The 26571-nt window shown below is 38.7% G+C and overlaps 1 long non-coding RNA gene across 2 annotated transcripts in view; it reads left to right on the forward strand.

The window, feature by feature from the left end:
- The window catches only part of LOC115095194, a 38703-nt gene extending 12555 nt beyond the window's left edge, over positions 1-26148 (forward strand). The window contains exons 2-3 of one of the 2 annotated variants that reach the window (XR_003857716.1): positions 19867-19992; positions 23374-26148. This is a non-coding gene — a long non-coding RNA (uncharacterized LOC115095194). Of the gene's footprint in view, positions 1-19866; positions 20180-23373 lie in introns of those variants that run through there. The other variant, XR_003857715.1, reaches the window with a different exon arrangement.
- Positions 26149-26571: the final 423 nt, after the last annotated feature.

Genomic DNA, 26571 nt, shown 5'->3' on the forward strand with positions numbered 1-26571 from the left:
TTCACCCCCTATTGCATATAATTCAATTGGATTACTGCACCCCAAGTGCATGACTCTGCACTTCTTGGCCTTTAAAACCTAGCTACCAAAACGTTGACCAATCTTCAAGCTTTTTAAAATCATTTTTCATTCTCTGTACTCCTTTAGGTGTGTCTTCTCTGTTGCAGATCTTAGTATCATCTGCAAAAAGACAAACTTTTCCCTTTAAACCCTCTGCAATGTCACTCACGAAGACATTGAACACATCTGGTTCTAAAACCAATCCTTGAGGGACTCCACTTAACATTGTCCTTTTTTCAGAGTAGATTCCATTTACCAGTACCCATTGTCTCCTGTCAGTCAACTTATTTTTAATCCATTCCACCACATTGACACCCATTCCTAGGCTTCTCATTTTATGAACCTCCTATGCAGGACCATAAAATCCAAGTAAACCACATTGAGTGCTCTTTCTCAATCTAATTCTATAGTCACCCAATCAAAAAATAAAATCTGCCAGATTCGATTGACAGGATCTTCCGCTGATGAAAACATGTTGCCTCAGGTCAAGCAATCTCCCATATTTTAAATTGCTCACTATCCTATCTTTCAGCAGTCTCCCTTAATTTTCCCACCACTGAGATAAGGCTAATTGGCCTGTAGTTTCCAGCCTCCTTCCTGCTACCGCCTTTGTGAAACAGGACCACAATTGCTCTTTTCCAATCTTATGACACTACTCTTATTTCCAGGGATCTATTGAACAGTAGGGATGTGAATCGTTTTTCAACGATTAAAATAATCGTCCGATAATTTTAATATCGTCTTAAATCGTTAGTGTGCACTAACTCCCGTTAGTGCGCACTAACAGAAAATGATACAAATTGACACTTTCCAGGTCAGTAAAGGTCAGTTAGGAATGAATATGTATTCCTATTGGCTGGCTGCCCTCTTATCTATTGATGTTACCAAGGTTCCCACTGAGGTGATGGTTGGGGGGATGGGAAATGGAAACTGTTGGTAGTTGACAAAAAAAGTAATGTGATCAGTCAATATGACTAGAACTTGTGCCCTATTCCTGATACCAGGGGTGTTGTGATCTTCCTGCACTCAGTGCCCTATCCCTGATACCAGGGGTGTTGTGATCTTCCTGTACACAGTGCCCTAACCCTGACACCAGGGGTGTTGTGATCTTCCTGCACACAGTGCCCTATCCCTATTAATACCAGGAGTGTTGTGATCTTCCTGCACACAGTGCCCTAACCCTGATACCAGGGGTGTTGTGATCTTCCTGCACACAGTGCCCTAACCCTGACACCAGGGGTGTTGTGATCTTCCTGCACACAGTGCCCTATCCCTATTAATACCAGGAGTGTTGTGATCTTCCTGCACACAGTGCCCTAACCCTGATACCAGGGGTGTTGTGATCTTCCTGCACACAGTGCCCTAACCCTGACACCAGGGGTGTTGTGATCTTCCTGCACACAGTGCCCTAACCCTGATACCAGGGGTGTTGTGATCTTCCTGCATGCAGTGCCCTATCCCGCCTGCATTACTAGTGAGAGGCTGGCTTCACAGACAGGGGGGAGCTGCCTGACCCTCACTCCTGACTTCCCCCATGTCCCAGCCAGTGAATGGTGTGTGGGTGAGGGGGGGGAGGATGGTGAGGCTGAAACAGCTCCTTCCCTGCATTACTAGTGAGAGGCTGGCTTCACAGACAGGGGGCAGCTGCCTGACCCTCACTCCTCCCCTCCCCCATGTCCCAGCCAGTGAATGGTGTGTGGGTGAGGGGGGGGGAGGATGGTGAAGGCTGAGACAGCTCCCTCCCTGCATTACTAGTGAGAGGCTGGCTTCAAATTGTATCATTTTCTGTTAGTGCGCACTAACTCCCGGTTAGTGCGCACTAACTCCCATTAGTGCACACTAATCGGAAAAAACAATTTTTTAACTAAAAAATCGTGCCAAACACGATTTTCTTCTCCTGCCAGACGATTTCAATCGTTAAGACGATAGGGCACATGATTCACATCCCTATTGAACAGGTCTTTCAATGGACCTGCCAGCACATCTCTAACCTCCCTTATTATCTCTGGATATACCCTGTCCGGCCCCATATCCTTGTCCACTTTCAATTTTCCTAGTTCTTCCCATGCATTCTCTTCTGTAAATGGTGTTCCATCTACCCCACTTGCATTTGTACCTTTTTGTAAAGCAGTATCAGTCCTTCTTCCAGGTTTTCTTTAGTGAACAATGAACAGAGGTATTTATTTAATATTTCTGCTATTTCTTTATCTCCCTCCAAATCTTGCTCCTTGTCTCCTTTCATTTTTATAATATCACCTCTGGCCTTTCTCCTATCTGAAAAATGTTTTGTCACCTTGCTTGACTTCTGTTGCAATTCCACTCACACAAGGGCCCCGTAAGCCGCCTCACTCACATCCTGGCACCACAAGTGTGCTGCCACCTTTGCATGGCTGGTGAGATGCTGCCACCACCACCATCTCTGTGCCTGCGTGGCTGGATGTTGCCTCTGTGCTGGTGCAACCCTGAAATGCAACTGACAATCCCTGACGTGGCGCACTGTCTTCCTAGGTTCATGAGCATACCTCTGTCTATAAAGGTTACCATGGTGGGAAAAGCCCCATGGTCCTTCCTGATGATGTCACTGCCTTGGGTCTTTAAAAGGCCACATCTTTCATTGCTCCAGGTCTTTGCAAGGTTACTGGTACTTCAAGGTCTCCTTTTTTCGTGTGGTCATCTCCTGTTTCCAAGTCTTCAGTCCAAGTCTTCATTCCTGCATCCAAGTCTTCAGAGTTCTGTCCAAGTCTGCGCCGCTGGTTCATCTTCGGAGTCCTCCTCCTTGGTTTTAGAGTTCTAAATTCCTGGTTCCAAGTTCCTGAGTCCAAGTTCTGAGTTACTTAGCCCGAATTCTGACTTTGAGTTCCAAGTTCCTAAGTCCTGTCCCTGGTCTCCAGAGTTCTTGCTCTAGCCTTCTGCCTTGTCCTCACCTGACCCCTGTCTCTAGTCCATGTTTGATTCCTTTTCAAGCCTGGACCTCCCTCTAGCCATGTTCCTGTCTCAAACCTTATATCAGTCTTCAAGCCATGCTTCAAGTCTTCAAGCCATGCTTCAGCCTCCGTCACGTCCAAGTCTTCAGCTTTCATGATGTCCTAGTCTTCAGTGTTACATCCAAGTCTCCATCATGTTGTTCATGTCTCCAGAGTCACCTTCAGAGTTCTATGTCTGTCCTCATGCAAACCGCTTCTATGTGTCAGTCTGAAAGGGTTTTTGGAGTGGCTGGAGGGCTACCCTAGAGACCAGCAAGGGCTGCTGGTTTTCAGTTTCTGGTGCATGTTGGACATCGAAGTGTTCCTATTCCCAGTCAAGAGTGTTCCTATTTCAGCCAGCCCATGCCCGGATGTGCTCGCCCGCCAGTGGCACGGACCACATCCAGCCCTGGGGTTGTGTCTGTCATGTCATGGCACAGGGGCTCATGCCCACGTCCATCCGTGTTCACAGCAACCTCTTTGGTGATCCTTTCTTCCACTTGATATTTTGCTTTGCTCATCTCCTTCAGCTTCACTAGATATTCTTTCCTGCTCTCTTTTTAGGATAACTTGTATTTCTTGAATGCTGATCTTTTAGCCTTTATGTTTTTAGCCACTGCCTTTGAGAAACAAATAGGTTTATTTTTCCTCTTTCTTTTGCTTATTTTTCTTACATAGAGATTTGTTGCCTTAATAATAACTCCTTTTAATTTGTTCTACTGTTGATCCACTTTTTCCATCTTTTCCCAGACTCCTAGTTTTTCCCCTTTTTTACAAATGAAATCCAAAACATGAATCTTAGAGTGACTTCTCTCCTTCCTGGCTGCTACATCAAACCATATCATCTGCTGATCACTGGTGCTCAGGTGAGCACATCCTGGACATTAGAGATATTATCCCCATTTGTAAGCACTAGATCAAGTATCACTTCTCTCTTCGTGGGTTCCATTTGTTTGAGTATAGCCCCTTGAAGGGCATCCACTATCTCTCTATTTCTTGTAGATTATGAGGCAGGGTACTACAATCCACATCAGGTAGATTCAAATCTCCAACAAGCAACACTTCTCCCTTTTCCCCCACCTTTTTGATGTCTTCTGGCAGATCTTTGTCTAATTCCATTTGTCTGATTTGGAGGTATGTAGCCCACACCAATGTAAATGAAAGCACCATCTTCTTTTTTTAAGACAGCCCATAGCACATCTTCCTCTCCCCATGCCCCTTCTATTTCAGATGCTCAGATATTGCTTTTGAGATAAAGAGCTACTCATCCCCAGTTTCTGTCTTCTCTATCCTTTCTGAACAGGTTGTAGCCCAGTATGGCCATATCCCATTTCTGAGCCTCACTGAACCATGGTTCTATCATAGCAACAACACCTTCATCTACTTCCACCATTAGAGCTTGCAGATCTGGAATTTTAATGCCCAGACTATGAACATTTGTACTCATAGCTTTCCAGTTTTTCTTATTCAGCTTGCTGCTTTTCCTGAACACCTTATCTGCTGTATTAAGCTGATTATTATTAATTTTTCTGTACACATTGGGGCAGACTTTAAATGTTACGTGCATGGGGTACATTTGTGCACGCTACCCAGCGCGCACAAATGTACCCCTGATTTTATAACATGCGCTTGTATCTTACGCGCGTAACCCTTTTGAAAATCTACCCCTTTGTGTATGTGTTGGAGGTGATATTCCAACTTCCTTCTGCCATCCCTATATGCCTAATGACATATGATATGAATTTTTACTTAGGATCCTTTTCCTGCCACTGACAGATATAAGCCATCTCTACAATATAGTTTTTTATTGTTCCATACATGGCCCCAGCTCTCAATGTATCCAAAACCTTCTTTCCCCGCATAATGTTTTAACCCAAGTATTGAAGTCTATATGGATTAGCCTTTCCTTCCCTTTTCCATGATCAATCTATTTCCCTAGAGTCTTGAAATCAATCTGAACTGTGTGGATGCTGTTTCTAGCAAGGTCATTGGTCCTCAAATGGATAACATCATCAATGTTTTAAACATTTTTTATTTATAGCTTTTCAAAAATACATCAAGATTAAACTTGAATGAGAAAACAACATGACAGTAAATCATTCAAATAAGGTAGAATAAAAAAATAATAAAGGAAAATTATAGCTTACTGTCTTCAATAAAGGAGATCCTAATACAACTGTAGGAAAATATGAGAGAGAAAGAGAAAGTAATATCTCAATCTCAAAAAGAATAAGAAAAGACTAGCACACAGGGGATAATTATTAGTCTATATCGGATCAAGGCTGAGATTCTGAGGCATTCTCAGATAATAGAGAGGGGATTACCGCTGGTTGAGAGGGAACTGTGTCACTCAAGAATGAAACAAGCTGTAAAGCTTAAAAAACCCATAATACCCTTATATTTTATACAACAATTGCAAGGAAACTTAAGGACAAAAAAGGCTCCCAGTTCCAAGACTCAAGGTCTTAACAGCAAACATTGCCTCCTCTTCTACTCTCCTCTAGAGTTTGTCTAGAAATGTCCGGGAAAAAATGAACCTTAAGATTTAGGAACAATCCCATGTGGTGGCGCAAGAAAAGCTTTAGAACCCAGTTTCTATCAGATTCTAAAAGAAAAACAGCAAGAAGAGTAGCGGAAACAATGGCTTCAGATACAGAAGATTCCAAAATTGCAGTCAAATCCATAATCAATGGTCTAATCGGAGACAGAACTTGCATATTGTTATCAGCTGGTGGGGACTTCTTGAAAGGTGGTAAATAATAAACCCTCAAAGTAATGGGCAAGGTAGATTCGGGTATTTTTAAGATTTCCATAAAATATTTCCTCAACATATCCTTAGGGGAAATGCCAGGATCTTTGGGGAAATTATTAAAGCAAAGGTTCTTTCCCCTTGCCAGATTTTCCAAACAGGCTGAAAGAAATTGATTTTCCTTAAGCAGATTTTGCTGCAAAACAGTGTTACTATCCACTTCTGATTTAAGGGAAACATTTATTTCTTTTAGAAACTTACTATCTTGCTGCATAGTTTCTACTTGGGTTTCCAAACCTTTCATTCGATGAACCACAGGATTCAATTGAAAGGAAATGTTACTACTGGGAGTCTTAATAGCTTCCCAGATGGTTTTGAGTGAAAAGGTAACCAGTCTTACCAAAGAGAGAGGTGTTCCCTGCTCCAAACTAGCATTTGTGTCATCTCTTCATTGAACTGCCTCTGTCTCAGTCAACTGCCCTTCTATAGCATGAATGTGAAATGCTTCCAAGCCTGCACCTGCTGTGCTTGCGGTCCCAGACTGCAACTCAGTGGTCTGCATGTCATCAGACTGCACCAAATACCATCATTCCTCCAGCAGGAGGGCTTGTGCAGGATTTTTGGGTGCGATACGATCAACTGGGGACAGAGAAAGTAGTGAGTCAGGGAAGGGGCCAAGTACAGCTCCTTCCTGAAGCCCCTCTAGTGACTCCACTCCTGGAGTAGATGTCCCCTGACTTACATGGGCATCCATAGGGCAGGGAGAAGGCAATTGGGACTTCTCGCTCCCTGGCCCTCTGTTTATTGGTAGAATGTGGCATAGTCAGTGAAACTAGAAGAAAAGAAAAGAGGATCTCTCAACTGTGAGTAGCTAGTATGGCCATCTTGGATCAACATTGATTTTTTTCATTAATCACAGACTATCTGGGGTATGTTTTACCAGATGAGGATCCTGGAAGGCATTTAACTACTGTGCTCTCCTTAAAATGAGTTCCTGTGATGACAGAGTCTCCCAGCACAAGTTTTCTGCTATGAATTTTGACAGTGTTGTAGCATTTCTCTGTGCTTTGGGAATATATTTTTATTTTAGATACCACTTCAGTATTGATTGTAAGAAGAGCATCTTCATTTTCCAATACAGAAAAGGCATTTTGTACCAGTATCTTTTGTGAGAGTGGGTGTATTTTGGTCACAGATTTAATCCCAGTGGTCTCAAGTCACTGCATTATATAAGAGGGCCATACGATCAGAATTGCATAGTGCAACCTTGATTGACTATTGTAAGAATGAAAGAATACCTCGAGGACTCCGGATATTAAAAGAACCAAAATTGTTTGTCGAAGATGATTTATTTCTTGAAAGGTGGAATTCACTTCTAAACAAATGCTCTTTAGATCTAATGATTTTAATCATCGAATCATCTAAAAAATTAAACAATGAATTAAAACAACAAATGAACAGATCACGGTGATAAAGACCACATCGGCAATGGATTCTTTTGACTAACTTAGAGGAATTGCAAAAAATAATAAAAAATTTAAAAGTGATTTGAAGAAGTACAAATTTTCAAAATTTATTAGAGACGAAAAAGATTATGCAAATAATTCCATATACCCTTGGAGACAAAACAGCAATAAAACAGTCAATAAGAAACAACATATTACTTTTCAGAATTCTTCCCATTATGATTCATCAGAAGGAGAAGATAATACACAGACTGCAGAAGAAGGTACACTACATTTTTTGGGTATAGATACAAAGAAGCGGGACAGGTGCAGGGGTTGGTGGAAGGCTCAATGGGGTCATTTCAGCCAGGATACAGGGCAGAGGTTGGGCACTCACTCATGGACCAACAACAACGACTGGAGTCAGTGATTATCAATTTATCAAACATAATCTCAATACAGAAGAAGAAAGGGTTTTGTCTAAGGGCCTTTCATTTGTACTAGTCGCTTTTTATGACTCTTTTCAATTTCATATAGATTTTGAGAAATTTATAAGATCACTGTCTTTCAGGTTGTTTTTTTAATCAACACAGTTCCATCAACATGGATCATTCAAGAGAATGGGAGAAATCCAAGTGGACCCCTCCAGGACTGCTAGATTCCATTCTAAATACATACAAGAAGATTGTATTAAGGGATGTGGGTAAATTAGAAACTTCCACATTTAGAAATTTAAAAAATTCCAAAAGATTTCATAATCATCAGAAAAGGAAAATACTGAAGATATTACAAGATAATACATTGATTGTAATAAAAAATGCAGATAAAGGAGGTTCGATAGTCATTCAAGACAGAGAGATATATGTGGACCATATTCTCAAAGACTTGATGACAAGACCACCTACAAACATTTGATAATGAATCCCACCCCCAAGTTACAACAAGATTTATTTAACCACCAAATAGGCATTGGAATCAGTTTTTTTGACCCATAAAGAAATGCAGTTTTTGAATATGAAACATCCACGGATTCCCACTATATATACTATTCTGAAGGTACATAAGGATGCCTCTAATCCCCCAGGACGTCCAATTATCTCTGCAAATGAATCTGTCCTTGAATGATTATCTATCTATGTTGATACATTTATTAAACCTTTCATATGTCAAATAGATTCATAAATACAGGACACTACTCATTTTATCTACATTCTGGAAGATTTAGACATAGATTGTATTATTTGTTTGTTATTGAGTGTGATTGGGTTGTGTGAGATCTCCATATTTTTTTTCCTTTCTAAGTGAAGGAATTCGGTCTTCTCTATATTAATTACAAGCTCCATTTGGTTTAATAGCTGTTTGATAATGTCAAGATACATGTTCGCTATGTTTAATGTTTTCTCAATTGTATCATCAATTGGTAATATTAATTGAATGTCATTCAGCATTACTCCAATTCCAATAGTGCTTGTTCTGAAACATCAGACAATAATGGCTTGTTTCACCTGTTCAGGCTGTAAATCTTCAAGCATTGTATAGATTGTAGTTCATATTTTTTGGTTACTATGGACATTAAATCTTTTTACACATCTATTCTGCAAGAAGCGTCTTTAGATATTATTAGAGAGACCTTGGCCATGAGACCAAATCCTCATGTGGTACCTACTGAATGCATAATGGGATTGACTAGGATGGCATTGACAAATAAAATAATTATTTTTGAAGGTTCATTCTATCAACAAATTTCCGGAACAGCCATGGGTGCCACCATGGCACCGTCATTGGCTAATTTATATATGAACAAATTTGAGCATGATTGGGTTTATTGTTCACTTTTCACAGAGTGCATTGGAATGTGGAATAGATATATAGATGACATTTTTATTCTGTGGTTGGGCACTGAAGAAGATCTTTTGCGGTTCATTTGGTGGATTAACACTTGTGAAGAATCTATTCAGTTCTCCATCAGTTTTGATTTTCAATGGATTCCTTTCCTGGATTTATTAGTACAAAAAGGTGAAGATGGGAGGTTGTTTACAACTTTGTTTAAAAAAAAAAACCAGACAAATACATTTTTGCAATATTCCAGTCACCACCCTTTTCACCTCAAAAATAGTTTATCTTTTTCACAATTTTTGAGAATCCAGAGGAATTGTACCAATGTGACAGACTTCATAATTCACTCGAATATACTGGTTGAGAAATGACTGTCTAGTGGTTACCCTCAGAGTGTTTTGTATAAAATGTATGTAATAAAAATGTATGTAATAAAAAACATTTTGATGAACATATGTGGTGAAATGTAATTTACCTCTGTGATTGGGTTTTGCTATTGCTATATACAGAGGGTTAGATAGACTTTCCTTATTTTTACCTTGTGAGTTTTGTAAGCCAAAGAAGCGCAAGGTACAATCAAAGAGCACCCGCACACACAACAGTAATCACTAAGTGTGCAGTTTTAAGTGAACCCTGCAGTAAAGGATAAAGTTACAATTATAGAATGAGTCCTGTACTCAAACTGCTATAGAAATTGAACTGGACATGTTTTACACTCTTCTAATTAATCTTGTTTAAAAACTGTTACCGAACCTTATGGCACCTATGTAAAATGAAAGATTATAATAGCATTACTTTTATGTGCCTTTATGTAAACCGTTGTGACGGTACCCACCTTAACGACGGTATAGAAAAGACTTAAAACAAATAAATAAATAAGTATTAACAAGATTGATTAATGGCTCGACAATGTCGGCTAAAAATGTCAAAATGACAGTGCTACAAGTATGTATTTTATTTAAGCGATTTGTATTCCATTGATCCACAAATCTCAGCAGATAACAAATATCCATAATAAAAAGATATAATAACATAAAAAAGCTAAAACAAATTGATCAAACAACAACAATAAGGCAAATCAAAACATTATATAACAAACATATTTAAACAAATTTCAAGCTGCTTACTTTCTGAACAGTCACAGAAAATCCAAACCAGTAAATCTAAATAAAGATCAGACAGGGAATTCCAGAGCAAAAAATAAATGCTTCTTTAAATCAAAGCAAATAGTTCTCAGTTTTAATCTCCTCAGGAAGACTGTTCTATAGAGCATGACTAGCTATATTAAAGATTCACTTTTGGAACTCAACCAAAAGGATTTGTTTTAAAGGAGGAATTTCTAATAGGTGCTGGGAGGAAGGACAAAAGCAATGAAATGGATGGTATCTCCAAACTATTGTGGTAATACAAGGCAGAGTGAGCTCATGAAGAGCCTTTAAAATCAAAGTAAGAGTTTTAAACTTCACCCACTCCAATGGCAGCCAATGTAAGTCGGTCAAAACAGATGAGAAATGGCCACACAGCAAGAACCCAGAAATTAACAGTGCAGCAGAATTTTGAATTAGATGCAATACATGTAAATAACAGTTTGGTAGACCCAAGAATATAACATCACAACAGTCAAGTAAAGACAAAATAAGAGATTATGCGACAGTGCAAAATCAGAATCGTAAAGATAGGGTTTCAATGAGTGCACGAGATGAAGCTTATTGTAGGATGATTGAACCATTGGTACTTGCCAGGTTCTTATGGCCTGGATTGGCCACTGTTGGAAACGGGATGCTGGGCTTGATGGACCCTTGGTCTGACCCAGTATGGCATTTTCTTGTTCTTATGATATATGGACACATTGACAGAGAGGAATCAACTAGAACACTTAGTCATGGGTAGTAAGTTGAATGGGATGGAATGTCCATCAAATACATAGGAATGTCATCAGGCACAATGAAAGATAAAAACAGAATTTCAGTTTTCTTAACATTAAGCACTAATTTGTTTCATACAACAATGCCCTAATCTTTGCTAGGCAAACAGACTGCTTTTTAAAAGTGAAATCAAATGTGGAAGCAATGGGGAAAAAACCCTTTATATCATCCGCATACAGCTTATAGGATCAGCCAGACTGGAAAGCACAGAACAAAGGAGAAGGTAGCAGATAGTGAAGACATCTGCAGGGCACCTGTGGTTAACAGGTACAAAACAGATGAGATATCACTAATCATAATATGGTAGAAACGATTAGAGAGGAAAGATGAAAACCAGGAGTAGTGAACAGAGGCAATGGACAGTGCCCCCAAGTGACCAAGCAGTAAATTATGATTATCTGTATCAAAGGCTGAGGATACGTTGAGTAAAATTAGAAGTTTTGTAAGCGACTTAAGACTTGGGATAATTGTGACCTATACATTTTTTAAATAAATGATTTTAGCTTCTTTTTAACCAGTTTGCAGCTAAACTCATTTGGAATCATTATTGTATTACTAACCGACAGATCCATGACAATTTGCTTTTCTTATTAGCAATCACACCTCTGTAAGCTTTTAAAAAAAAAACCCATATAATTTTAAAGCATTGAATTTACATGTTGATCACAATTAAAAATATACATTTCTTTCCTTTATATAATGACCCTGAGGCAGCCCCTGGAACCACTTTAACCAAAGGTTAAAGAAACTTTACAAATGATGACATTACCTCAGTTATAAATTCCAATGCACCAATTAGTCTCAGGCTTGTCACAACACACAGCCATCACTGGAACAGCTCATCCAATTAGTAAATGAACCGAGAACACAGGGTATCATTTGAACAGTTAGAGCATCATTAACCAAGAACGCTTACCCGAGTTGTTTTACAAGAGCTAACAGAGACAGAAAGAAAGGAAAAATCAAATTATATCAGATAACATAGTAAACGCTTCAGTGATGATTTCCTGATACAACCATTCATTAAAGAATTTCGAGGGACGTTTTATCTACACAGTAGGGGTAACTATTTAGTAAAAAGCATACAAATCTCATATAAAAACATGAAGCACTGAAGATTTTCTCCCCAGAGAATGGAAGAAATCATCCAGGTTGGCAGATCAAAGGGCAGCTTGTATAAATGAGCCCACAGTTTTTTGTTTTTTAATCTTCAACATAGATGCATGCTTTTTGGTCTATGATTACTTATTTAAATGTTAAGTTATAATGAAAAGTTACTTTAGAATATATATACATAGCAAGCAATCACATAACAGAAATGATGCATTTTACTAACTAAAAATGAAATAACTGTTAACATATGGTCACTATAAAGAACTACAGGATATAAACACAAGCTTTGAATGTTTGAAAACCAATAATACCCTATAACAAGATGAAGTTGAGCTGGCAATATATGCACTTACTGAGCTCATGCAGGGGACTGCTCAAAACACAGTCCGTTGATATAAGGAGAAGATGAGTGTCATCAATCATCAAAAGTAACAGCCAATCTTATTACACAGAAATAAGAAGAAATGCCAATAGGACTTTAGGTGAAATTGCAAGAAATACAATCAAACTCACATTCTGTATCAAACAAGAAAGACATGAGCATCTTACATATGTTCTGCACTTTCCAAGTGTGCAAAAGTTTAGAGCTGGTGTTGGACTTAACTAAAAATCATTCTTCAGTTGCATCTTGTTATGGCTTTATTGGTGATGGAATCGAAAGTCTGAAACTCTTTATCCAATGGAATATGTCTGCATGCACTGAACTAAATTTTTACATGAATATAAGGATGCTCTCTGTAAATGGAAGAATAGGATTTTGCTGGAGTTTCACATTTGACTAGAAACAACCTTTATTTTTTCCTAATACAGAACATACATGGGCTTCCCCATTGAACAAGGAGTTCAATTCAAGATTATTTCATTAGTCTTTAAATACCTCGATTTCTCTGTCCCAGGATACTTAGCTATCTGTTACTGTCAACTATCTAGAGAGCTGCTATCTGCTCAGTAAGTACTCTCAGTAGTGCCAGATCCAGCTCTGAGGTTAGCAGTAAGAAAGCATATGGCCTTGCAATGTTATGCATCATTCTTAGGGATTCTGTCCCATTAGAAATACATTTAGATCTAAATTATCTAAAATTCTGGGGAAAAAGTAAAGCTCCTTGAACTTATGGATCAATTTAGATGTGAGAATATTGATAGTTCTGATTTTGGAATGACTGCTGTTTTCATGGTGAAATATAATCAGATTGGGAGTAATTTTTTCAAAGGATCGACGTGTTTAAAATGTAGTTTTACATGCATACATGGGCTTTTAAAAAATGTGTAAAAGTAGGCACGGAAGCAATTTTATGTGTATTTGAAAGACGTGCTCCCAACGACAGGGAAACTATTTACGAGCATATTTTCAACATAAACATATGTGTACACATTTACACCTGCTACCAAGAGTGCACATATGCAGGGCCATTTTAAGCCTTTATGGGCTTTATTTTCTAAATGGATGGCACGTGATAACTGACGTTTCGCATGTGAAACGTCCCTTATCTCGTGCGATACCAAAATGGGGGCAGAGTTGGCCCCGGAAGAGTAGGACTCGGGGCGTCACCAGGGCCGATGCCGCAGACGACGAAAAGGTAAGGCCCTTTTTGCGTCAGAGTTAGCGCCCAATAGCTACACCTTCTATGGTGGCGCTATTGGGTGACAAATCGGCAGCGATCGCACCGTGATGGTGTGATCACTGCCAGCTAGCACAGGCCCACCTCCCGTTTCAGCCCCCTGCCCCTCATTCCCTAAAGTATCATAGGCCTGTGATACTTTAGAAGATGAGTCCCTATGAGGCCCTAGGCAAAACTCACTAGGATGGGCCCCTCCCCACACCTCACCATATTAAAGTTTTACACAATTTACAAACCAGCCAATCCTTGTTAAGATACACGTGTAACCCCCGAAAAGCTGTGTGTGTGTGTGTGTGTGTGGGGGGGGGGGGGGGTGTCACGGCCGGCGCGTCATCAGGGGCATTATGGGGGCGGGGCCGCGGGCATGGTTCTGGCCCAGGGGTGTTATGGGGGGGGGGGGGTGGCCGCAGCCTCCAGACCATCCCCAGACCAGAACATGGCAGGCCAGCAGCCTGCCGGCGCGTGCAAGTCACGCCTGCCTCGGGCAGGCGTGACTTGTAAAATAAAGGTAGGGGGGAATTAGTTAAGGCTGGGGGGTGGGTTACATAGGGGAAGGTGGGGGGGCAGAAGGAAAGTTCCCTCCGAGGCCGCTCCGATTTCGGAGCGGCCTCGGAGGTAACGGAGGATGGCTGCACGGCTTGGTGCATGCAGGCTGCCGATTTTGCGCAGCCTTGCACGCGCCAACCCTGTATTTTATAACATGCACGCGGACCTTTTAAAATCTACTTTCTGTGCATGGGCTGTTATAGAATTACCCTCATTCTGTTTTATCATTAATTTGTTTATTTAATATATTTGTGAGATGGGTTGCAGACTGCATTGAGGCTGGATTCAGTTAAAGATGGTAAATAAAAAATAAATATGTAAATAAACAAACATGCAACTCACTGGGCTACAATTGACACTTTAGATGATTCGCTCTGTTATTTAAACCATTTGAATTCATTCCCAAGTAATGATTTTATTATTTATTTATTTAATGCTTTTCTATACTGACATTCATGACACATGTCATATCATATCGATTTACATCGAACAAGGGAAATACACATTAACTTAAATGTAGCTAGGGGGCTACTGATAGAGATAAGAGAGGAGGTGAGTTAAATGAACAAGGGTTACCGGAACCTTGGAGGGTGGAAGAGGGTGAGGAGTGAAGGAACAGATATCTAAATCGATTAATGATGGTCTCTTGCAAGCTGAAATGCATGTCACTAATCATTCATCTTGTGATTTTAGAAAAATAAAATATTAGCTACAGCAGTGCTGTTATAATGGCATATTATTATGGTCTATATAATTCGTTAAGAAAGATCTGCACCATATGATTGTGAATCAAAGTTCTTTAATGCACAGCGAGACAAACCAACTGCAAAGCAGCTAAAAAAAACCCCCAACTTCATGAAACCACAATGTATTCTAATATTCATGAAAGTTCAGCTGAGTTTGGCAGTAAAAGAACACAGTAAAAAAGATATGAAAGTTAATGCTTTCAATTTTAAATCAAAACAAGTACTTTTTGGTCCCAAGACATTTTATTAGTGCATTAAGGCAGTTCGGGATTTTACACACTAGCTGGGTGCTAAAAGCTCTTATCCTTTGGCCTCACAACATATCAGAGGTGTCTAGTGAAACCCTGAAGCTACTCAGCTGGAGTTCATCTGGGGGTGTAGACAGAGCCATCTCTAAATACAGTTTTTACTGGAGATTTTGCAGGCCTTTAAGGGCTGTTTTTCAATGTGCGATTTACATACATTGAGCTTTGAAAATCAGCCCAGGGGTCATGTATGTAAATTATGTGTAAAACCTGAGTTCACACATGCTTGTACTCACATTGGAAGTAGGTGTTCTCGGGGGTCCCGAAAACTCTTCACATTTTGGAAAGGATGCTCATAAATCTACTCGCACAAAGTCAGAGTGGCTCAGGAGCAGTTGTGCCTTTATGTGCACTTCTGCATGCGTAGCCAGCAAATCCACACATTTTCAAAGTGGATTCATGTGCACAGGTCTGCTTTGAATATTTAGCTAAGGTCTGCAGATGTAAGTCCTATGTGGGTATTTATAAAATGACCCTCTTAGCCACTACTGTACTAATATAAATGTTCACTATTTACATAAAAACACAATTAGAAGTGTTTAAATGTATATGAGTTGCTAGTTATAGATAAGGGAACATTATTGATATCTCTTGTGACAAATTTGGAAGTGAATAAAATAATGAAAGTCTACTTCAGGAAATATCCCATAAAATTTCATGATTTAAATATTAAAATATTTCCTGATTTGGCCTTAGCAACCCAGCAGAGACGGAAGAGTTTCTTGAATTTACGTCAAGAAGTTATTGCATTAGGTTATTCTTTTTTATTACGTTTTCCTTGTAAATGTTTAGTTAAAAAGCGAGATGAATGCAACATCTTCTTTACCCCAGAGCAATTAGCAGGGTTCATAGGTTAAAGAAGTAGGTTTGTCTTGTGCCGCTTTATCTTTGGTTTATCCTTAAATATAATAGGAAACAAGTAACTCCCTTAATTTTCTTTCAGCCTTGTTCTAGAATCATTGAAGTATAAGCTATCATATTTTCTAATTTGAATTAGTGTAAACTATGTTTCTTGAAATTGATCAAGTATGATACTTGTTTCTGTTATGAACTAATGTTTTGGTTTTGTAAACTTATAAAAAGCTATAAATAAAGAATTAAAAAAAATGTATATGATTTAATGTTTTCTACGAAAGAAAACCAAAGAATTGATCATAGCAGGGAAAATGCTTCACAGTGAAGGTATATTACAGCAGCTTTGGTAGTATCAGAGCTTTAGACTGTAACTTGCAGGAATAAGTACTGTAAAGATACTAATTGAATAGCTAAGCTGTATTTATGTCTAATTAGTCTTACCGTTTTATGTTTATCCTTACCATTTTTAATAGGCTTAGCTTTATATTAATTTCCAATTCAACTGGTCTCCTCATACATATTAAACACGGGCAGGGAACCCTTGTAGTATTATGGTATGAGCAAAGCAGAATGCAGGGAACAGATTCATGTTTGGGAACCACTAGATCAGTATTTGCCATCCAGTATGTAATGCCATGAGCCTGCAGCCTGTTGGAGGTTAGAAATGAGTGATAACCTCTATTATCAATCTAAAGGGGCCAGGGCTGGATGCTGGGATCGGTTTTCTGACTTTTCATTGGCTAAACACTCCAGAAAATAGCTCAGTGGTTATGTCTGAGCTACTAGTAGGGAGTTCTGCAGAGGGCAGCCTGCTCCCTCCCTCAGGGAGTTAGGAGTTTTGCTTCTGTGGTACCCTTGAGAGTGGTAAAGCTGTGGAGCAAACGACGCAAGGTTCTTCCTACATTGAAGCACATTATTATTGTTGTTAGTAAACATTTGTATAGCACATACCAGACATATAATAGAGTCTCTACTCTTTGGAGTTTAATCAAGACAGACAGGCAGGATGCACAATGAAAAAGAAGCTTTGGCATGGAGGAGGGGTAGTGCGAGTGTCTAAGTGGAGGAGAGTATTGTATTGCATCTATTAGTCATTGGGCAGGTCTCTAATTTGGACAAAAAAATCTAGAGGTACAGATTGATCTAATAGAATAACGCTAATTAAAGTCTCAGTGGGCAATATCTAACATCCACAAGAATACACAGAGCTGCTATTCTTTAGTTTTAATTTTCTGACTAAAATGGCATTTTCCCTTTCCCCTATTTATTTATTAGTCACCTGGTGCCAGGCTCTAGGCAACTTGCATAAATATTCATAAAATATAAAATGACAAATTATATATATATATATATATATATTTTTTTTTTTAAACCAAGATTCTTTATCTGTATAATGTAATTGAATCTTCTACCACTAACTTAAGAATTATTGATTGGTACTTGCATAAAATACCCACTGCTCAGTGTATTTTCTTCCAGGGAGCCTAACTTTCAAACCTATCCACAGTACAGTATTTACGCGCATTTAAGTGGACTCGCAGAGATTTCTGCTAGTAATTTATAAAATACTGGTTAGTTCTGCTTCAAAAATACATGCACATGTTTCAGTATGTATGAATATTTTCAATGCAAGAAGACATACCTTACTGAATTTCCAAATATACATGCGAATATTTTAGGTGCAGAAGCAAGCATTTTATAAAGTATATGCATAGGGACAGTAACTTTCAAACTGGTGCAAGGGCGCTCTTTGGTATGTTGTGTTCGGTACATGCCTAGATACGTGTCCATTTTATAACTTGTTAGCATAAATGCATGCATATTATAAAATAGCCTGACCGTGTGCATATGTGCGCCCAATTTTAAGTGGGCACGTGCCTAGGTGCATAAACCCCTCTTCTACTGCTTAAGTTGGGGAATTTAAAAGGGGCAGGTGTCCTTGCCATTGCCAGTTTCACCAGTTTGTCCAGTTAACAGCTAGGTCCTCTAGTTTAATAGTCTCTACTCCCACCAGTTACCACAGATTCTTTTAACCCCTGAGAAATGGCTCTGTTTATTTTTTAACTTATACTTCATCACTAGCAAAAGTAAACATAAGAGTCACTGGTCCTGGACGTGCAGTCAGGCGCGCAAGTATTTACGTGCCCATCTCTTGGCCACGTCCTGAAAGCCCATGCCTCACCCAGACCATGCTCTGCCCGTTTTTGAAACTTTTGAGATGTGCGTGTAGCAGGAGCTTTTAAAATTTGGTCAGAGCATGCCAGCCCGACTTATGCATGCATCCCCTAATTGATATGCACACCAGGCTTTTAAAATTCACCTTATACTGTTTTAAAAATACATACTTGTGTGTGTATTTGAAATCCCCAGCTTGACCATACCTCGTTAATTCACCCAATCTTATCTCGTTCACCCTGACCCTCCAGCAGTTCACCCAGATCTCCAACCCAAAAACTGCAGACAACAGACAAGTCCAATTTCACTTGTGTGGGTCAAATAGCAGGTGTAAAAGTGTCTGAATAAGTTTAGTAAGATATGAAAATATGTCTTACAAAATAGCAACTACCAAGCATTCTTCTGACCCTCGCCCTTAGCCCACCCCTTCTTTTAAACAGATACAATATAATTTAAAATGGAAAATATGTGCTCTCGACATTTATAAAATAGTATTTACCTAAGTACATTTTTGCGTGCAAAACCCCTTTTGAAATTGACTCTTAAAAATTGTAGTTGATTTTTGTTTGGCAGGGGTTGGCTTGTTAAGCTTATTCAGGGTCATGGATCATCACCTTTGGTAGGTGTTACACTAATTTCGCCATATTTATGTTCATAGCTCATTTGATCATAAATAAAAGGTAGAATTGGTTGTGCCTGGACCTTATGACTTCTTTGACTCCTAAAGATTGCTAACTTTGGCATAGATTCATCATTTTGCTATAAGTTTTGCATGAATAGTGCCTGCGATCAAAAAGATATATGATACACAGGGTAATTTATCACAATATCCCCTCACACCTAAATAATATAATACCCAGAGAATATTTAAACAATACCAAGTAATGTGCAAACTTTATTGAATCATATCACAATCCTCACTCTATCTAGACAATAAAAACTCTATATCACACATTCACACCATACTAAAAACATTTAAAACATATGTCTGATAAACATAGTGACCCCTAATACCCTTCACCATAAATATAACAATAAATTGTTTATTCAATTTTACAAATCTCTCATTATTATTTCCTTAATGTAGTGGATAACCACCACTGCTCGCCTCAATTGGGTCATAGTCCACTAGCCATTATTTCTCAGATGCTTTTTTTAAACCGTTGGTTATTTCCTTAACACTGTGAACGCCAACTTTTGCTCGCCACAGTGTAATCACACTCAGCTGTCCGACAAAAGATCTTTATTTCTCCCCTCAATCGGGGCTTCTTCAGGGACTCATGCAAAATAAACAATTCATCAATCCGAGATATACTGTTCTTCACAGATTTCTAAAAAAATTAAAAAAAACCCTGTAAACATTTCTATCACGGAATAACATCTAGATAGACTTACCCGTACAAGCCGTTCTCACAACGCCCGCCATATCCTCTACGGATAGTACCGGCGTTTTGTACTTTAGATCAGTATCTATTTACTAGATGTTCCGTGATAGAAATGTTTATGGGTTGTTTTTTTTTATTTTTTAGAAACCTGTGAAGAACAGTATATCTTGGATTGATGAATTGTTTATTTTGCACGAGTCCCTGAAGAAGCCCCGATTGAGGGGAGAAACAAAGATCTTTTGTCGGACAGCTGAGTGTGATTACACTGTGGTGAGCAAGAGTTGGCATTCACAGTGTTGAGGAAATAACCAACGGTTTAAAAAAAACATCTGAGAAATAATGGATAGTGGACTATGACCCAATTGAGGCGAGCAGTGGTGGTTATCCACTGCATTAAGGAAATAATAATGAGAGATTTGTAAAATTGAATAAACAATTTATTGTTATATTTATGTGATTTCATGTTCACAGTGTATTGATATAAAATTGATGAAGGGTATTAGGGGTCACTATGTTTATCAGACATGTTTTAAATGTTTTTAGTATGGTGTGAATGTGTATGAATGTGTGATATAGAGAGTTTTTATTGTCTAGAGTGAGGAATGCGATCAAAAAGAGGCATGGTTAGCGTTTCACATAGGTATTTTACCACAACACATGTTAAATTTATCACATCCACGATATTTTCACTTCACACCTTGTGAAGTACCCAGACAGGCATTTCCTTGTTTTGGGATGCTCTCTACCTACTTCACTCCACTCCATCCCTATCCCTCTCCCTCCCTGCCCAAATCGGGATGCGTGCTAAATATCACAAATCCCGTTTTGGGCATATCACACAGCTTAACGTCAGAAAAAAAGGTGTAGTTATTTCCAGCATTATAAAATGTGTTACGCTATGGCACAGAATGCTAAACATCCCCCATTTTCATAAACTCCTCCCCTTTGACTAAATTTTCAGAATTTATATATGCATCATGTGATGCAAAAAATACTGCATGCGTTATGGTGTTATCACCTGTGTTACGGCTCTAACATCCGCGATAATGCCCTTATGATTTTTGATGAGTGACCCTGTTTGCTTGTTGCATAGATAAAAATAGTCCAGATCTTTTTGAAAGATTTTTATTTTTTATTTATTTTATTTATACGCTTTTATATACCGAAGTTTAGCTAGAGGCCTTCACTCCCATTTACAGGTAAAACAATGAATTACAGGTGAGAAAACAACTGGTATAACAACATAACTGGTATAACAACAGAGAAGAAAAGGTTAAAACAATGGATGCAACATTGTTATAGCTAACAGCTTATTTAGCAACAGATTGTGTTTATCGTCGGTTGTAAAGAGTTTGACTATTCGTAGTAGAATTTAGCTGTCCTTAATAGTATGCGGTGTCGTTTGTGGTGTGAGTGATTAGCCGATTCCGTCTTTGAAGGCTTGTCTGAAGAGCCATGTCTTGAGTGCCTTTTTGAATATTTTAGTGTTTTGTAATCTTAGGTGTTCAGGTAGAGAGTTCCAGAGGTGGGGGTCCTGCTATTGAAAAGGCTGTTTCTTACAGTGGTAAGTTTGGCGTTTGAGGCTGATGGTATGACTAGTTGTGATTTGTTTGCTGCTCTCGTATTGTGTTGAGAGATGTGTTTCTGAATAACGTCGTTTAGCAAGGGCGTTCCCTGTTGTGTATTGTACTGTGTATTATGGTTAGAGTTTTTATATTCGATTCTCAACTTTGATCAACTTCGATCAACTTTGAGGCATTCACATATAATATAGAAGTTGAGTAGACAGGAAGACTCATGACAAAAGAAAGGAGAACTTCATTCAGAAGCATTATTTGGGAACTTATCTGGATAAATCTTAGCCAGAGAACTTTTTGTCTGGATAAAATTTGGCCGAATAAATCAGGCACATTCCGGGGATGTAACTGGAAGGAGCTGGGTAACTTATCCAGCTAATTCTGGTCAGCCCATACATCTGTCCTAAACTTATCCCGCTAACTTTGATAGCCGATTATATTCAGTGGCATGGCTAAGCTGCTGAATATATAGGCTTAAGGTAGCCAAATAAGTTTATCTGACTGACTAGCTAAGCTGCACAACAGTTGAACATGGATTTCCACATTTATATCGTGTCAACCTCCCCTTTCACTTGGTGGCATGCAAATGCATTCCATCTGGCACAAGGATCCCCAGCTGATGTTGATGCTAGCATCACAAGAGTTTATAAAATTCACAGGCTGGCCTATGCATTTTAAAAACACCTATGGTGCTGGCATCTCTACTTGTCAAGGGCCAGAATACTTGGCGGAGGTAGGATTTCCCTGAAGGCAGTCTTCATTATGATGGAATTATAAAGAATGCTAAAAAAAAAAATAAAAAATCAGCATCTCCACAGGATCCCCCCTCCCACTCAGCTATCTCTTCATTTGTATGGGTATGTTGGAGGGAGGGATCCTGTGGAAATAATTGTCTTAATTTTTTAGTACTCTGCCAAAGAACTCTGCAGATCTGCTGGCCCATGATAAAATTATCATGTAAAAAAATATCACTTCTTTATTTTTTACACTAGTATGATCGTGTTGCATCACTAATGTAGTTGAGAAAGGAAAATGTAGAGAAATAAAGCACGGCTTTGTATACCTTATAATCATTTTTGTAGTGTATGATGGTAACTTTGAAACAGTTGCATAGGCGCACATGTACGTGGGTTTGTGAGCTCGCATCCAAAGACACGTCCCTTCTATAACATACATGCATATATAAATTCCCCCAATTACGCACATGCATAATTGGGGGAATTTTATAAGGGACCATCGTCGACGCCAGTTTGCCCAATTTAGTGATAGGACTTGCAAACACCACTAACTCATTTGCCTCTCTTTCCCCCTGTTAGCCCCACTGACTAGCCTAGCCATCCATAGCAGAAGTAAAGTTACAGGGCTGGAGACTCCGGCATGTGCCTGTGCTACATGCACAGGTTGAAAATTTAGAAGCAGAGGTGGGGAAGTGGGCGTGGTCTGGGCAGAGCATTGCACGTGTCGGGGAAAGGCCAAGATAAGCTGCCAGTAAGTATTTAATGGAACATGAAAGAAAACCAGTTTTCAAAACCTTGCTTTAAACTGGTCTCACTGGCCAATGCTTCCTATCCATTATAAGCATGGGGGTACAGGCTCACAAACGCCAATAACCCATGAGTGTCAAAACATGGAGAGGAGTTGTAAGCCGGAAATGATTTCTATTTAACCACAGAAGGCATTGAAAACAGCACAGAGGAAAGTTTTGTCCCTAGTAGAGAACTGCTTGCATACATACAGTATTTATTTTACTATAGAAATAAGAATAATCCAGTATATAATAAGAGCTATATGTTTGCTAGGCTCCTACTAGACAAGTGAATAGATTTTTCCAAGTAACATTCCTACTGTAAGCTCAGGACCCCTAGATGTCTAAATAAATAAATACATTTTAGTACATAGCTCAAAGGTTAAAAAAAAAAGTCTTTGACTTAGCTTTTATAGTATTTAATTTCTATCCAGACAGTAGTAATTAACTCTTAGCCAGCAGTTCAATAAAATTAATTTAACATTAACTTTAAATTTGGCTTCCAAAATCTATTGAGCCAGTAAACTCTTCGATTTCTTTTCTTTACAGTTGCTGCACTGTGTTTGCATGGGCTTTAATACTAGTAATAACAAACACATCGTTGATTCTTTGCCTGCATGGAAGTTAATACAGCATCCTTTCCACTTTGGAATTACTATAGGATGCTGTAAGTCAGCTGTTGAGGATCTGCTCATCTCTCAAGGCCTGCGGCAGGACGGATGATCCAATGCCAGACAAATAAAGAGCATGAGCTGACTAGAGCCAAAATGTCTGCATTCAGTTTTCTATATTTCTGCACTGTGAATGGGTTTGCAGAAATAACAGAGAAGGTTCAGAGAATTGCAAATTTAAACATTATATACAAGATTATAGGCTTATTTTTTTCTTAATGAAAAACATGTTGAAATCTGTTTATTTCTATCTTTTATTATATTATTATAGTAGTGGGATCCTCTGTACACAAGCTTTTTTTGTTTCTGTGTGCTACTCCATTACAGTTTTTAAATTAAGTTGTAATGCCATAGGGTTCAGGTCGCTGGTAATCACTGCTGTAGACCTACTAAGCTTGCAGAGTTGGTTTGTGCCAAGGTCTGTAAGGAGGAAGAAGGCATGTCAATACAGCAAGCCACGATAACTCACAGTGACTGCCTCCTCCCTCACACCTCTCTGAGTCACTAACACGGCATAGACCTGCGTGTTTTGAAAATTCCACTTTGCAGCTTAATTATTGCATTACATTGGCACACTGCCCAGTCGAGTCCTCCGAAGCCTATATTGAGTCTTCTTAGCTGTTGTAATTCAGAATCAGGGGAGATAAGGGAGGAAGGACGCAGGGGTTGGGGGCTTCCTCTGGGGCCCGTTGTCACTTTATCCAGTTCTGTGCTCCACGCTGAAGATGATACCTCCTCCTCTTTTTAAGTTCTGCTTCTGATGAAAAATAAATGCAGCCTAGGTCCTGTAAAACGAGCGTTTTCTAGTCAACCAAGTGTCTGCCTGGTCAGTTGATCAGGGCTCCAGCTCCTGCTTCTCAGAGTGGCATTAAAAGTTACATATTTTATTGTTCTGCATTACGATTTCTCAGCCATTTATTTCCTCAGTACCAATGTTTGACTGACTAGAGGGATGCTTAAGGCTTTAAAACTCAGCTTTCCTTTTTAGAATGACAGATTTCAGCCCTTTAGAAATCAGCTTAGTTATGAGACATTAGTGGCATTATTGCCTGCTTTAATATTCCTGACAGTCTCCAGCAAATGTATCACAAGTTGGCATTTATTAGTGCTAGGCACAAGTAAGGGGCATGTTATTTGATTTGAATAACAGCTTGGAGCTACAGTTTGAGTCCAGAAATATATTAGTCAGAAGCAATCTCATTTAATAACAAAGAAACTAATAAAAGAAAAGTATTCCAACTGATTCAAAATTGAATTTATGAATATTGCTTAGCAGGATTAATGATCAAAGAGTGAACCTGTTTGTCATGTTATAGCAGACTTTTCCATTTAAATGCAAAACCGCAAGTCAATAAGTCCAATGGATTGTATATTGCTTTTAAGAAAACCAGTTCATTTTACTTGTAAGCTCTGAAATTGGCAATAAACTTTAATTACAGGGTTAGATAATCAAATTATAATCAAACGGCCTCACACAAAAATCTGTGTTTGAAACTAATGAGATACCACTCTTTATTACTGCTATTCTGTAACTTGCTAAAAGACATTTCATTTTAATTTGAAAGTCACCGTAAGGACGCCTCTCCTCAATTTCTACTGTACTGTGCAGCTACATTTGATCTGGAAAATATTTCATTCTTAGAGCATGTTGGTCCTAAGGATTTGTATACGCTGCTGTCAATGTCTTGATCATGACTGGGATTTCTCAGGGACAGCAATTCATAATTTAAAATGTATGAGAGAGTCATTGAAACATATTAATCTCCCACCATGGTTTTTGTAAAATTACTTTAATTTTGTTTGTATATATTACTGTCAGCCATACACTTGGCATGACCTGTTTGCATAGTATATGAAAAATGGTAATACTGTGGATTATGTATAATCAGGACATCTTGTTATTTAAAATATGATTGCAGGTCTTGCAAATAACCTTTATGTGTTATTTGCTAGTTTATTAATCTAGCTTTATATTAATAACAACATGTTTAGTATTGCTGCTGCCCTTAGTATATGAGTTCCAATCTATTTTCTCCATTAAAATGAAAACTCTCATGTTCTTTGTAATACATTTTTGGAGTATGCATTCGTTAACAATAGTCCAGTCCTCCAAAATAGAACAAAATGTCACATACTATTGACATCACTGTTTGCTTGTTTGAAAGTTTGAAAACCAAATGCAAGAAACTGTCATAACTAGGTGACTGTGTATTCCATTCTGAAAGCATAATCACATGCACTCATACTTTTCCTCAAAATATATTTTTGACGGCTTGTATGGTTCTAAATTTAATTTGAAGTTTGAAAATCATAATAAAACTCAGCATCAAACATTATTCTTCCAAAAAAGGGCAAAGCACATTCAGTTGACATCAGTTGAGCATTGGTGGAGAAACAAACTGCCATGTCAACGTCTAGGTGGAAGGGTTTTTAGCTCTTAAAGACACTGTCAAAGCATAATCTCATAATTAACACAGACATGTTAAATCTATGCAACGTTTTGTATACTATAGTTATGATGGTACAATATCAAGCAATCCTTGTTCTTGTTACATAGTATTCAGTATACTCAGATGATTAGAATTACTCAGTAATATCATCAGCAAGAAGTCATTTTTCACTGATTTTTCATTGGTATTATGCATACAGAAAATTAAAGCTAACATTTTAAAACTATTGAATGGCAGTTTACATAGTCTAAGACAGCACGAGCGCACATGCTCGCACCCAGGGATGCAGCCATTTTATAATATACACACGTATTTGCACTCATGTTATAAAATTGTGCACGCGGTCATCCTATTTTATATGGACATGCATGTGTGCACAAAATGCCACCTTTACTGTGCGCAAGTGGGAGAATTTTATAAGGGACGCGCACCAACGCCATAGGTAGTTTTCCCAGATGATTCCCAGTTTGCCCAGTTAAGGGATAGGACTTCCAAACCCCAGTAGTTTATTAGCTTCCCTTTCGCCCCGGTTAGCCCCAATCCTTGAAACCCCGCAGACTAGCTTAGATTTTTTTTTTTTTTATTACTTACACGAAATCCATAGCAATAGGAAAGCTACATGGCAG

The sequence above is a fragment of the Rhinatrema bivittatum genome, chromosome 7, assembly GCF_901001135.1.
Source record: "Rhinatrema bivittatum chromosome 7, aRhiBiv1.1, whole genome shotgun sequence".
NCBI classification, from domain to species: domain Eukaryota; kingdom Metazoa; phylum Chordata; class Amphibia; order Gymnophiona; family Rhinatrematidae; genus Rhinatrema; species Rhinatrema bivittatum.